At 37.9% G+C, this 13,679-nt stretch overlaps 1 protein-coding gene across 9 annotated transcripts in view; it reads left to right on the top strand.

The window, feature by feature from the left end:
* Positions 1-13,679, top strand: part of ktn1 (kinectin 1) — a 75,773-nt gene continuing 62,094 nt past the window's right edge. For 7 of the 9 annotated variants that reach the window (XR_012392640.1, XM_005158886.3, XM_005158887.4 and 4 more), the window contains exon 1: positions 49-188. The gene's annotated coding sequence lies outside the window, so the exon portion shown is untranslated. Of the gene's footprint in view, positions 189-13,679 lie in introns of all 9 variants that reach the window. The other 2 variants (NM_001309329.1, NM_200081.2) reach the window with 1 other exon arrangement.

The raw sequence follows: 13,679 nt of genomic DNA on the forward strand, positions 1-13,679 counted from the left end.
GGCTCGTCACCCCGGTCTCTCACAGGCGGAGTTCCGTCTTCCCCTTTCACAGTGCTGCTTCAGCCCACACTGACCTGAACTGTCACAGCGAAACAACCGGGCCGGAGCCGCAGTCCACCGCGCTTCCCGTTCAGGAACACCTTTGCATCCCGACAACAACAACAGTAGCAGCGAGCACACTACCGCAGGTACGTCCAGCAGCGGCTTCAGCTCGCGCTATCTGCAGTGAAGTGAAGCGTGAAAGAGTGAGTGGATGGAGCAGATCACACGGGCCTACTGCTCTGCTGCTCCGATACTCATCCACCGGTTCTCGGGCACACCTTTACTGCAGCAGGGCTTACATTTAACTGACAGAGAGCTGAGATCTCTGCTGTCCGTCGGGCGATAGCACACGGGCTCGCTATGCTAACGATGAATGCTCTTAAGCCTGTGATGATGCTTGATCAGTCCACGCCTCTCTCCTTCCAGCTAAGCTAAGCTAGTGGTCCTAATGAGTGCGATAATGCGGATCATTCCTCATGTTTGCAGCTCTCAGTTCCTTGTCAAGTGTGGAAACACACGAGTGGACAGTCAAGCACGCGCTGGTTGAGTTAGTCGGTCAGTCATATGTGGTGGTCAGTCAGGTGTCAGTCAGTTTCTTATTAAACGCCCCGACCTACTTTAAACCCTGGCTGCCATGCAGCTCTTTCAGGTTCTCTCTCTGTGAGGACTTTGCTACTTGCGCTCCACTACTGTTATCTTATCGTAAAGGTGTGTGCTGTATTGTAGACCTGCTGCAAATACCCCTTTTACTACGAATGTCTCTTGTTTTGCCTTGAAGTTTTGTCCTTTTAGTAGCCCTGGTGCAACGCACATTTCCCCGTCATGTGGGTAACAGAGGGCATTATCTGTCATCAGTAGTAGATGTGTGGCTTTTAATAGTAGCATGTGTATGCGCACTGAGCTGTCATTTAAAGAACTGGGAGGAGGCCTCATGGCAGGGAACATGTGTTCCAGACTTATTTAAAGAGCACATGAATTGGACATTTGAATTTTATTATTAATCCTAAATCTGTTAACTAGTACACTTAACTGGATACATGTATGTCTAAAAAATGTGATTTAATGGGAAAGTCAATTTCAGAATCATTCAAACTCTTGTACTACACAGTGCCTTCACAATCCGTTTGATGCGGCTGACATTGTGATTCGTAAACAGCAATGAGCTATGGGATGCCAGAATTGTTTAATTTATTTTAATTTGAGTTTCTTTCTCAATGGAATTGTGTTCTGGGTTAATTAGAGTTTTGGTTGAGGCCCAAAATCTTTATGGTGAACAATAGTTTCTGAAAATCTGTTCTGTGTTGATTTGGAGTTTTCCAAAATGCTATTCTCTTGAATCGACTGTGAGCTTAGATTTTGACTGCAGTTACAAACAGTTGTAATTTGCTTGCATTCAATTCCTTACAAGCACCACTTGATTCTCAAATAATCATTTATAAAGTTAGGAAAGCTTTAAACATATTACAGGATTCTTTATTGAGCTGTTTTTATATTAATTTTGTTATTTTTAAAGGTCTCATAAAATCAAAATAGTATTAACTTATTAATATACTTTTTTAGATGTTAGTTTCAATCTGTTATATGGATATCTCATTACCTCCGCCTAAATTAGAGGTGGCTAAACTTTTTCTTATGAAAGGCCAGAAACCAAACTTGATTAAGGGTGGTGTGCTAAAGGTATTACATTAAATTTGCCAAGGTAATTTCTTAATTTATTACTATATATTTAAAAAAATTGTATAATTAATAATTATAATTTTTATAATTGTATAATATTTTAAAATTTTACAATGAACTTCTTGCTAAACAAACAATCTTATTTATACAACAACGGAGTTTTATGCATTGTCTTCTATCTGTCAAGTAACAGCATTTATATTTTAACATTTTTACAAAATCTGATTCATTTAATTGAAACATTTAATTTCAGTCTGCTTTTTTTTTTTGTAGTTCAACAACTAAATACACAAACAAATGTTTATGTGAAATTAGAACTGACGGTCTCTGTTGAAGGCATTTGCCTTAACCTTTACCATCATTTCCCAACCTCTTCTCAGATGGGACGGCAGGCCAAATCAAAGGATACCATGGGCCAACTTTGCCCTAGTTTAGACATCTCTGGCCTAAATGGATCAATGGTTTTATTCATGATACTTCATACTTTAGTCTCTTATTAAATCTTCTGACCAATCAATTGCTCTTTAGGATCTGACATGCCCCGCCCCTTTAAGACATTTCTCTTTTGCTTTTCATTTGATGCGCTTGATGTCAACCTCTCTCACTGTCAGCTGTGATAAAACAAAACGCTATTGGCTAGTCTATGTCCCACCCTCTTTTTAGTATTCAGTTGAGATTACATCAAACATCAAATCGATTCAAGTGAGAATAGCAATACATTTTGAGAATCTCAGAATCAAGATTTTTCTTCACAGCTCTAGTGATGTCAGGACGTTAAGGTGTCTAATAGGCCAGCTCTGGAATCTGGATTTTCTTGATGGTATAGACCATTTTATTGTGCTTATGTCATTGACCCATGAACATTTCCTGTTTGTTATCAAACTATTTCATAACTGTAATGAGGCAGTTCAATCATAACTTAATGTTAAAACAGTTTTCATAACATTATATTTATTAATATGTAGCTTATTGGAAGCTGTAGAAATTAAAATTGTAAAACAGGAAATACCTTGGGACCATTGTTATTGTTTGCACCCCTTAAAATAGTCTATACTAGTGTGTCCTGTTCCACTAAGCTGGCTGATGATCTCCGCTTCAGTGCAGATAGTGAGGAGCTGTCTGGTCTGTGTTTCATTCCAGTTTGCAGACGTTTTTTTTTTCTGTTGTTGATGCTGATATTTATCTAAATCCCCTGAGGCCTGTTGCACAAAACAAGTTGAAGAAACTCTGGGTTGTAGAGTAAATTTCTGGTCGTCAAAAAATATGAACCTATTGCTCACTTTTTAAAATGTCTAATCATCTTGTTTAATCCCGCCCCTTTTCGCAGTGCCGTATGACAGAATTTTGCAGACATATGCATATGTAATGTTGAGCATGATTTTATATGCATATTTTATGCATGATTCACACTTTTACAGAATCATCATGAGATATTGAAGTAATCTAGTGAAATTTTATTTATATTACAGTAAAACAGAATATCGCAATATTCGATTTTTTCGATTATATAACATTATATATATTTTAGATATACATTTTCAAATGTAAATGCTAATTTAAGGCATTAGTAATATTACAATTCAAAAGTATTTCATTTTATAATATCAATAATTATAATTCATATAATATAAACAAATTATTAGATGCAAAAAGTGATTTAAAAATGCTAAAAATTATTTAAACATTTCTGGTAATACAAAAGACTTTTATTTTGGAGCAAAAGAAACACTGAAAGTGAATTTGTTGCATCAGGTATATGCAAATTTACTCGCAGCTCTCTGGTCCAGTTTGGTTTTGCAGTCTAGCCGACAGCTAGCTCTCTGCAGCTCTCACATGGTTACCCGCTGAAGCTAAGCAGGGCTGCGCCCGGTCAGTACCAGGATGGGAAACCACATGGGAAAACTAGGTTGCTGCCCGGAGTAGTGTTGGTGAGACCAGAAAGAGGAGCTCAACCTGCAGATTGTGTGGTTCCTAACGCAGAGTATATTGATGGACTCTATTCTGCTCAGTGAGTGCCGTCTCTCAGATGAGACGTTAAACCAAGGTTGTTAAAAATCCAAGAATGTCCTTCGAAAAAGCGTAGGAGATTAACTCTGGCATTCTGGCCAAATTTACCAACTATCCATCATTTCTAACCATCCCCATATTATAATTGGCTTCATCACTCTGTCTCCTCTCCATCAATCAGCTGGTGTGCGGTCCGGCGCAATATAGCTGCCGTCGTGTCGTCCAGGTGGATGCAGCACACTGGTGGTGGAGGACCCGCCCCCCACCCCCTCAAATGTGTAAAGCGCTTTGAGTGTCGAGAAACTCGCTTTATAACATATTACCATGGCAATGAAACCTGATAAAAAAAACAACCTGCCGTCTTGAGCCTAAAAAACTCAATTTGCTTCGAGTAAACATGAAATTACCTGGTTAAAACCTCAAATTGGCTTTTTGCAAAAGGCTTCATCTCAAAGAGTTGTTTGATAACTGCATGATAACTCCCAGCAAGGTCCCCATGTCTTCTGGAAAACGTGTGACTGACAAATAGACGTTCTTCAGTACAGAGCTTTCAAACATGATGAAGCAAGAATATGGTGTTGTTACCAGTACAAAGCAAACTTCTTTAGCCATTATAAGTTACTGTTGTTTCAGAAAGTTTTGTCAAATTTTGTCTTCTTAATAGCGGCATGTATGTTGTTAAAGAACTGATAATCCCTCAGAAAGCAATGTGTAGTCTGACCTTACAAAAACAAAAAAAAACAACAACATAAGCAATAAAAGTGAGGCCAAAACTTTTTAATCATTCTGCCTGGTGGCTGGATCAAGTAAAGTGAATAAATCCTGTGACCGTTTTCTACAGTGGAAGGAAGTGAAGATGCGTCATCCATCTTTTTTTCAGTCTATCAATGGTGGAAGCGCAAGCAATAAGTTTTTAGCTACAATTAACTTAACAGCCACTCTAATATTAATAATTATAGCACCGCAAATTGAATAAACACAAATTGAGTTACCTTTTATTGTTTTTTGCAAGTTTAAGTGGATTGAACATAAAACAATTAAGTGTTCCCAAAAAAAAAAAAAACGAAATTGTGTTGATTCGGCTCACTTTAAAGGGTGCAGTAGGTGATCTGCCAAAATGCTAATCGGATAATATTTTAGCTTTGGACGGCAGGGAGGGACTGTGTTTTAAAGCCACGCCTCTTGAAATCATGAGCACGCCCACCGTGACACAACAGCAGACAACCCAGTTCATTCGCCAGTTAGAGGCGTATGTAGTGGTTGGCCGGGCGGCGTGCAGGAATTTCACTTATTACTAAGCCACACTTACATGCTGTTTCAGACTGAATATTCAGTGTAGCTGTAAACAATTTCGGGAGTGCGTCACAGGCTGTCATTGTTCAGAAATGACCCAATGTGAATATAAAAGCAACTTCAGCTCAGCAAGCAGGCTAAGCGGAATAGCAATATAGTGATGATTTGTTTTTAAACTGAATAACATTATAAATCTACATCATCCATGCTGTAAAAGCTCCCTTATGAAACTAAAAATAGTTATATTTTCAGAGATTTCAGTGGCTGAACAACATGTCTGTGCATAGAACCCATTCATAACGCAATACTCTCTACATCAGCTCTGTGTGACTAATATAGTTTTAAAACAGAACATTACCTCTCTAACAGAAATACTTTAGCCATTGTGTGGTGTCGTCCTTTGTCCAGCGTGCAAAAGTAACTCCAATACTGATTCAGGAGTTTCAATTCAGCATTTGATTTTGCCATAACTGACAGTCTCGCTTGCACATGTCGCTCATCTAGACGTGCACGCGTGGCAGACATGCACATGCTAATGGCGGATATGCGTGACCAGAGATGCGCAAAAGCCCTAATCTGCATTTGTTGACTGACAGTTTGAGTTACTTATCGGAATTATGAGAGATGTCGGTCCGACTCTATTTAATTGGATGAACATTTTTTATCCTTATGCCTTACCCAGAATGAAAAAATATGTATAAATATTTCGATTATTTACTTTAATCATTCCTATTGGACTGTGAAGAGACTTTCAACCAGCACAATAAAAAAATGTGTCTGAAGACAATCACCTACTGCACCTTTAAATTAGCAGACAACCAGCACAAATCCCCTTTTAATTGCAGATTGTGTTGTTCGGGGAATTGCAGCTTTTTAAAATGTATTTTTGTCTTCAAATTCTACAATAATATTATGAATTCGCCTCATAACTTGGTTGTCTTATGACTCTTTAACAAATACTTTTCCGATTAACTATTGGACCTTGATTACCTAAGTGCTTTTAGAACCAAGCCCATGGAGGAAATGGGCAGCCATTGTTGAAGTCAGTTGTTAAAATTTGTGTCCAATCAATTGCTCTGTAGAAAAACAATGCTCTTCTCACTATCAGCTTCAGTCTCTGGGTAGTTTCATCCAACCATGCTCCTCTGCTGTAATGTATAAAGTGTGATTTCATACTTTGTTTTATTAACATCACATGTGCAGTCCCTACTACCCGTTTTAAAACAAAAAAAACATTACTATAGTAAAGAAACTACTAGGTACTACTAAAGCATTTAGTATTGGAGTGTTTAAGTGTTTATTTTGGTGTGGAAGTGTACTTCGCTGCTTTTGTTTGAGTATGTACTTTTATTTTTCTCTATTTGTCCGAACCATTGTTCTGAGTAGTGTGTATTTAAATTAACAAAGAGAGGAGTTTACATCAGTAGATCACTTCATTTTTACTTCCTGTGCCCTTCTTAGGGGGAGTTTGCAACACAACTATCTTAAAAAGTGTTTTCTGTTTTTATTCTTTTAAAGACCAGTCAGGTTCTTTTTTTGTGGCGTTTTCTGCACTTTTAACATGCACCCACAATGTTTTTATCACATGAGCTACTAGAATAAGTTGTCAGTTTTATTGGTAATTTCTTGTCTGTGGTCTAACTTGTCCAGTGCATGCATGCTTCAGGATCTCTGCAGTAGAAGTAGGTAAATATGGTACTTCTCATCTACTGTTTTTATAATACTATGATTTTGGACTATCTGCTGAGTAGAGTTGTCCGATAAATCAAAATGAAATTTCAATTTCAAATCAAATTGAAAGGCTGCAGTTGTCATGCACATCTTGTCAGGGAAGCACAGTTCTGTGATCAGTAGTAAATTTCCAAATATCTTGCTCAGTGGTTTGGACCTGCCTAGCTGTCACTGTTCAGTTTGATTATGATTATTATTAGGGGCGTCAAAATTAATTGTTTTTTCGGTGCACCGCGATGCAGACGCAGATAATTCAGTATCAGTTCAGTAATAATCATAACCGATAATTGTGTACTGACTGGGTGTTTTGTTCTGAATGCTACCTTCAGCTACAAGTTGCTAAAACTCGCACATTCAGAAGTGGTAACTGGCAGCATGCAACAACTTTAATCATAAGTAGAGCTGTACAAGTCTGGCTAAAATAAGATGTGCATTTTTCTTTTGCCTAAAAAAAAGATCACGATGTTCTCACGATTCTGTAGATATAAAATAAAGGTTAACTTGAGTGGGCTATTATTATTGTTATTCTTAAACGTGGTAAAACAGCAATAGGTTTTGTGTAGCTGTACTGTTGGTTAAAATGCTACATTTTGTATAGACTTGGAATGGTGGACTTGAACAGACTTTAGATTTGTCCTGGTCAATAATGCTGATGAAGATAACTCGGATGTTGAATTATTGTGTTTGAGACATATACTAACAATCTGTAATTGTCTGCTTAAAATCCGTCACTGACTTGATTTTCGTGAATACAGAAGACTGGGTGGGTATTTTTGCATTTCAGCGGGTTTTGGATACTTTTTGGGCTGGAATCAGTCAGCTACATCTGGCAACACTGTGTGAGCTTTTGGTTTCATTTTCACTGCTAAGAGCGGTTCACTTCCCGCGCGGCTCTCAAACGATCACTCTGTGCCATGAACTGAATGTTATTTACAACTTTATTACCTGTAATTCACAGCCCATGCAGGTTCTGTTCAATAAAATACATTTCATTCAGAGGCGCGCGCGCCGGCCTTCCCTGTGGTAACAGTTGACGGTTAGCTCACGTCACGTGTGATTTTGCGGTCGCAAATACATGCATACAGAAATTACATTTTTTGGGTGAATTATATCTTATAAATACAGCATGTGACTTCAACACTATTTGGAGATGTCCACGTTACTAAACAACACATGTAAAACAATGTGAAGACTTGTGCGGCCACCATTGCTTCTCTTATGAACTTGAAAATATGATTGATAGAATTGTAGAAATGCTGGATTAGGATCGTCTAGGGCACAGGTGTCAAACTCGTTTCCAAAAGGGCCGCAGCTCTGCACAGTTTAGTTCCAACCCTAATTAAACACACCTGATCAAACTAATTGAGTCCTTCAGGCTTGTTTGAAACCTACAGGTAAGTGTGTTGGAGCAGGGTTGGAACTAAACTGTTCAGGGCTTCGGCCCTCCAGGAATTGAGTTTGACACCCCTGGTCTAGGGTGTCGATTCGAGATCACGATTCTTTTCAACTATTAATTGTGCAGCTGTAATTATAAGATAAATGCATAACGAAAGTTTAATCTGGAGCTTCTTCACAGGACTCGACACTTATAAACACTCACTCCATCGGGCTCGCTGCTTGCTCTCCTGCCGGCTCTCGGCCCCACCCATTCTCATCATTGATACCATGCTGACCAATCACAGAGCTTGTGCTATGCGTCGCTGTGATGTGCAGTTTTTTGAGAGGTCAGCATCAGCCACGGTGAGGGGTATGCAACTGCGTGAAGGCTCCACCGGACCACTATAAACCAGCCTTTAAACTTCTTTGTTCTGTTTGTGTTGCTCTGCCAATAACACTTCCGAAATGCTAGCAGGCAGTGGGGTTTCTTTATGTTGAGTTTGTTCACGGATGTTTTGTTTACACCAGATGTGTGCTCTGCTAACTTAATGTAGAAGTAGTTCCAACTCGCACCGATTTATAGAAGAGACAAGAACCTGCAAAAATGCAACATGCAGGACTCTGCACTTGTTCAAAACTCTGGCTACCAGGCTCACTCCGCCCACAGGACTCTTTGCCCCGCCCACACTCATCACTGATATCAAGCATGCTGTTTGTGTTGCTCTGCAATAACACTTTCGACATGTTAGCTGGCAGTAAAGTTTTTATGTTCCTCTATGTCGTATTTCTTCACAGGTGTTTTATTCTGAATGCTACCTTAATGTACAAGTAGCTAAAACTTGCTCATTCAGAGGCCGGACAGGCGGACATGCAACAACTTTAATCATTAGGTAAACACAAAACAAAAGTTTCCATCTGGGTTTCCATCTCTGATTTATGGAAGAAAGGGGCAGGAAGCTGCGAACATGCTACATGCAGAACTTGGCACTTGTTCAAAACTCTTACCAGGCTCACTCCATACACAGGACTTTCTGCCCCACCCACACTCATCACCGCTGCCAAGCTGACCAATCACATCTCTTGCACCATGCATTGCCGCCACGTGTAATAACATTATAGAAGTTTGCATCAGGCTATGAAAAAGGTTACGCGAAGGCTGCACTGGACCTTTTTGCATGGTTTCGAGACCGCATCCTACCCAGTAAACTCTCTTATTTACATCCGAAAATTAAAGGCCACCTATGGTGAAAAATCTACTTTTCAAGCTGTTTGGACAGACGTGTGTAAGTATAGTGTATAGACCGTTATATTGGGATGATATACACACACACACACAGTCCTTTTTTTCAATGTAACATAAAAACGGTGGACCAATTGGAGCGGTTTTCAGAGCGACTGCAACTTGACGTCGGAGTGCGGTACCCCCGCTCACGAATTTTGTTTGACAGTCGCATCACCATCCTCAGTTTCTCGTTTCACGTCTGCTGTTTTCAGCGTGTGAGTCAAAGCGATGTCACTAAAGGAACACCCTTGCTCTATTTTTAGATGTAAAGCTCATTGGGCTCAACACAAGATCAGTTTTCTCCACATTATCGCTCTAATCGGAATTATTGTTTGTACCTTTTGGTATGTTTGCAAACATGTACTTTTCATTGCGTCAACCTTAAACTTCAGCTGTTTGCATTTCTCAAGGTCACAGAAGCTCCCTGTGAGTGTGATCTTAACAAGGTGCAGCTGTAAAGTGCGAGCGCCTTTGCCTTAAGTGAGTTTCACTCCATTGAAAATAAAATAACAAACTTGCCTGCATGTCGCACACCAGAAGCGCCTCTCTGCGTGGCGCAGCGCCGTGCATTTCGGAGTTCTGGGCGTGGGTTTCTGTCGGGGTGCACACGTTGTATTTGCCCTGGTGGAGGCTGCGTGGCGCTACGATTCGGGACACTTCATGTTTCTGCCACGCCACTGAGAGTGTGCCGAGTGTGCCGTGTCGTGGCTTCAAGCGGCACATCCGGTGCCTCAGTCAAAGTTAATTTAGTGTGCGTGTTTATTAGTCTAGGTGTAAAAGCTCGGCACTTATAACTAGCACACAGTTGACAGTAAAACTAGACAAAGACACAAATGATTTTGTACTCACTGCTTGGTCTGTGTCTGAGTCGTACATGTACGGTTGAACATTGTTCCTAGCTTAGCTTCTCTATGTCAGCCTGTCTGTTGCAAACACAGAGCGTGGAAGCTTTTGGCTCCGCCCCCTTGTTACATTGGGTGGGAAGCCGAAAAAAATTTTCATGTGAAGCAACATGCTTCTAAAACAGCGAGCTGTGTACACGCCCACAACATGACACTTTTGAACACATTATAATAAAAACATCTGAACTGTGTGTTGAACTGATTCTAAACTGGCACACTTAGAAGAACCATAATGTTAATATTTAATCATAAAAAAGGGCTAAACTATGTGCCCTTTAAAGCTAGTTTAATGTGGACAATGAGCATACTATGCAAAATATCCAGTGCTGTACAAGCAAAGTGTTTACTAATCCAAACAGGAATGAGTCATTGATAACATTTACATGGATATCAGTAATCAAACGATTTACCTTAATCTGAATAAGGCAATAATATGATTACGGTGTTTATACGAGTTGCTCCTATCATGTTCCTGTGTAGTACAAAGATTGATTAATGTAATTACATCACCACACTTCCCAATGTTTCCTCTGGAGTTTCATGCAATTGTAGATGTTTCATTTTAAATTTTTCGATTTTCGATTTCATGAATGCCCCCGTGACAAACTCAGAGTTGTTTTAATGGCATTTGACTCCGCACACCGAATGGAAAGAAAACGTCTGCATTTTCTAGACATTTGTGAAATTGTGTTTGGTGATAGAGGGTGTAAGTCTCACTGAGTTCACTGTGGGTGGCTGTGGTCCTGATCTGACTCAATAGGTGTAAAGCTGCAAATGTGGCCTGTCCTGTTGCAAATAGTCGTGAAAAGTCCTACACGATGATAAAAGTTTGATTAAGGTGATTACAAGTCTGTACTGCACTTCAATAATGCAGCTGAATACTCCACGTGCCTTAATTTTCCATAACTACAATTATTACTTTAGTTTGAGTTAAGGTCATCAAAAACCTCTGTTTAAATGCTAGATTCTTAATCAGAGTATTGTCTTGTATTGTGATTTAAATTAGAGGATTGGTGTCCATGTTAATATACTGATTAGTGTTGTTGACCACCGGTTTGCCATTACTGAACACCTCCTTCTGTGGTAGTGCAAAAACTCTCATATTTGTTTTGGTTTTCTTCTCAGCAGGACAAAGAAAAGTACAAGCAGTTCAGAGCAAGCGAGCAGAGCACCACACCCACTTTGTTCTGGGTGAAGCTAGCAAACGTGCAGCCAAAGAAATGTGTTTTCACTTACTTGACAAGGAATATACAAGTAAGGGCAATAAGCAGATTCAGCTTCCATTTCAGCGGCTGCTTGTCCCGTCTTGTATGTTTTCAAACTTTCTTTACTGCTTATGTACTGTAAAAAATAGCCCAGTATGCTTTTTTCAGTATGCTGGTACATCTATTGCAGAGTTTGACTTTTTGACAAACTAAGTCAAGACTGCAGAATATTAATGTAAATGTAGGAGTTTGGATTGAAGTGTTCCTCTCTTTTCCAACTCTTTCAATGTCCTTTAGTGCGTAATGTTTCTGTTTGTGCATGAAAAATATCATGCAATTGTGCAAAGTTCATTCCTAAGGGAGCAATATTCTCTCTCTCTCTCTCTCTCTCTCTCTCTCTCTCAAGTTCAAGTTGCTTTATTGTCATGCCATTCAGTACAGTATTGCCAAAGCACTTCAAATATGAAATATATTAAAACCATTGAAAAAAAAAATAATACAGGTAAGATATGAAAAAAAACAATACATTTGATAAATATAATAATAATAATAATAATAATAATAAAAAGTTTTAATTATTTAAATAAGATACATGAGTTTACATTAACCATTTCTTATGGTGTGTAGGGTGTATACATATTTTGCAGCTAGTCTAGATGTCAATTCGTCCTCTTCGATTATATGGTAGTTTTTCTGAGTCATTTAAATTAAAAAATAAATTGATCAATGTTTCAAATTGGGGGAAAATATTTCTCTAGTTGTGGACAGAAGGAAGTGTGTTTTATCTTCTATTTGGTTTGTGTCACACTGTATACATAATTTCTGTTCTTTTGGAGTACAGGAGTACGTGTCTTGTTTGAATGTTCTCTTAAAATTGATGTATGCGTTTTGTTTGTTGTTGGCAGAGTTACAAATGCACGGACTGTAAAAGGCAATACACTTTTTAGAAATGTGGGTGGGAAGTAGCATTTTAAGAGACATGCAATTTCATTTTGATTTAAAAAGATGTAAATGATGTGTTTTTGTTTCCATCGAAAAAGTATCACTTGCAGTTTGGTACAATAAACTGTTTAAAGTTTTTTTTTTTTTTTCAATTAATTTGCAAACTCGTATGTTGTAGAATTCAATATGTAAATGCAACAATACAGAATTACTATTCATAATTGATTATTTGGTGGTGTTTTATCCATTATATTTATGCAAATGTTTAGTTTTTTTATTTATATTTTGTTTTTTAATAGCATGTAATATTTTTGTCATTGTCTGACAATGATTGTTTAGTTTCTTGTTTTTGTTTATGTATGTTTTATTTTTTATTTGACACAATAAGTATGATTAACAGTCTACTGCAACACACGTTTAGTATAAATAATTGATAATGATTGATGTTTAAGCCATCATATTTATGCAGATTTATGGTGTGCTTTTAATGGCTCTAGCCATTGCTTTCATCCTGTAGGTTAAAGGATTACATATAGTGTAATGGATTTAATTTGGGTCTTTTGACACAAACCATAATTAAAAGATTACAACAATGCTCAGTTATTATTAATAATTATTTTGATTAAATGTTTTGCTATGTCATTAAAATGGCTTTCGTCTAGCTTTTTAAATTTTTTTAGGTTGTCTAATTGTTGTACAGTTACACTGCTTTATAAATGTTTAGTTATCCGCTTAAGTGCGTTGTATGGAATTGTTTCCAGGTCCAAATCGCTACTTATTTGAATTGAAAAAATATTTGTTTATGACCACTTTTTAGTCATAGCACACAGTAAAGTTAGTCTTATATACACATCAGTCTCCGGACTTTATCACAAACACCCATTTTTAACTATTCATAAAAAATTTCTGGCCATCTGATATTAGGCATGTGTTTGTGTGTGTGTGTGTATATATATATATATATATATATATATATATATATATATATATATATATATATATATATATATATATATATATATATATATATATATATATTGCAGTCTTGATTTTTAAAAGTAACAGTGCTTTGTTAGCGTTTATTATTACCATTTGATAAGCCTCCCCATACAGTTTGGTATAGTGCTTGGAGCCGGATGCTGCTTTGCGTGATGACATACTTAACAAGCTTGATGGTCAGTATATTTTTCAAATCCCAGTATTTAAGTTTCGCCATTATAG

This window comes from Danio rerio, chromosome 17 (assembly GCF_049306965.1).
Source record: "Danio rerio strain Tuebingen ecotype United States chromosome 17, GRCz12tu, whole genome shotgun sequence".
Classification (NCBI taxonomy): Eukaryota; Metazoa; Chordata; class Actinopteri; order Cypriniformes; family Danionidae; genus Danio; species Danio rerio.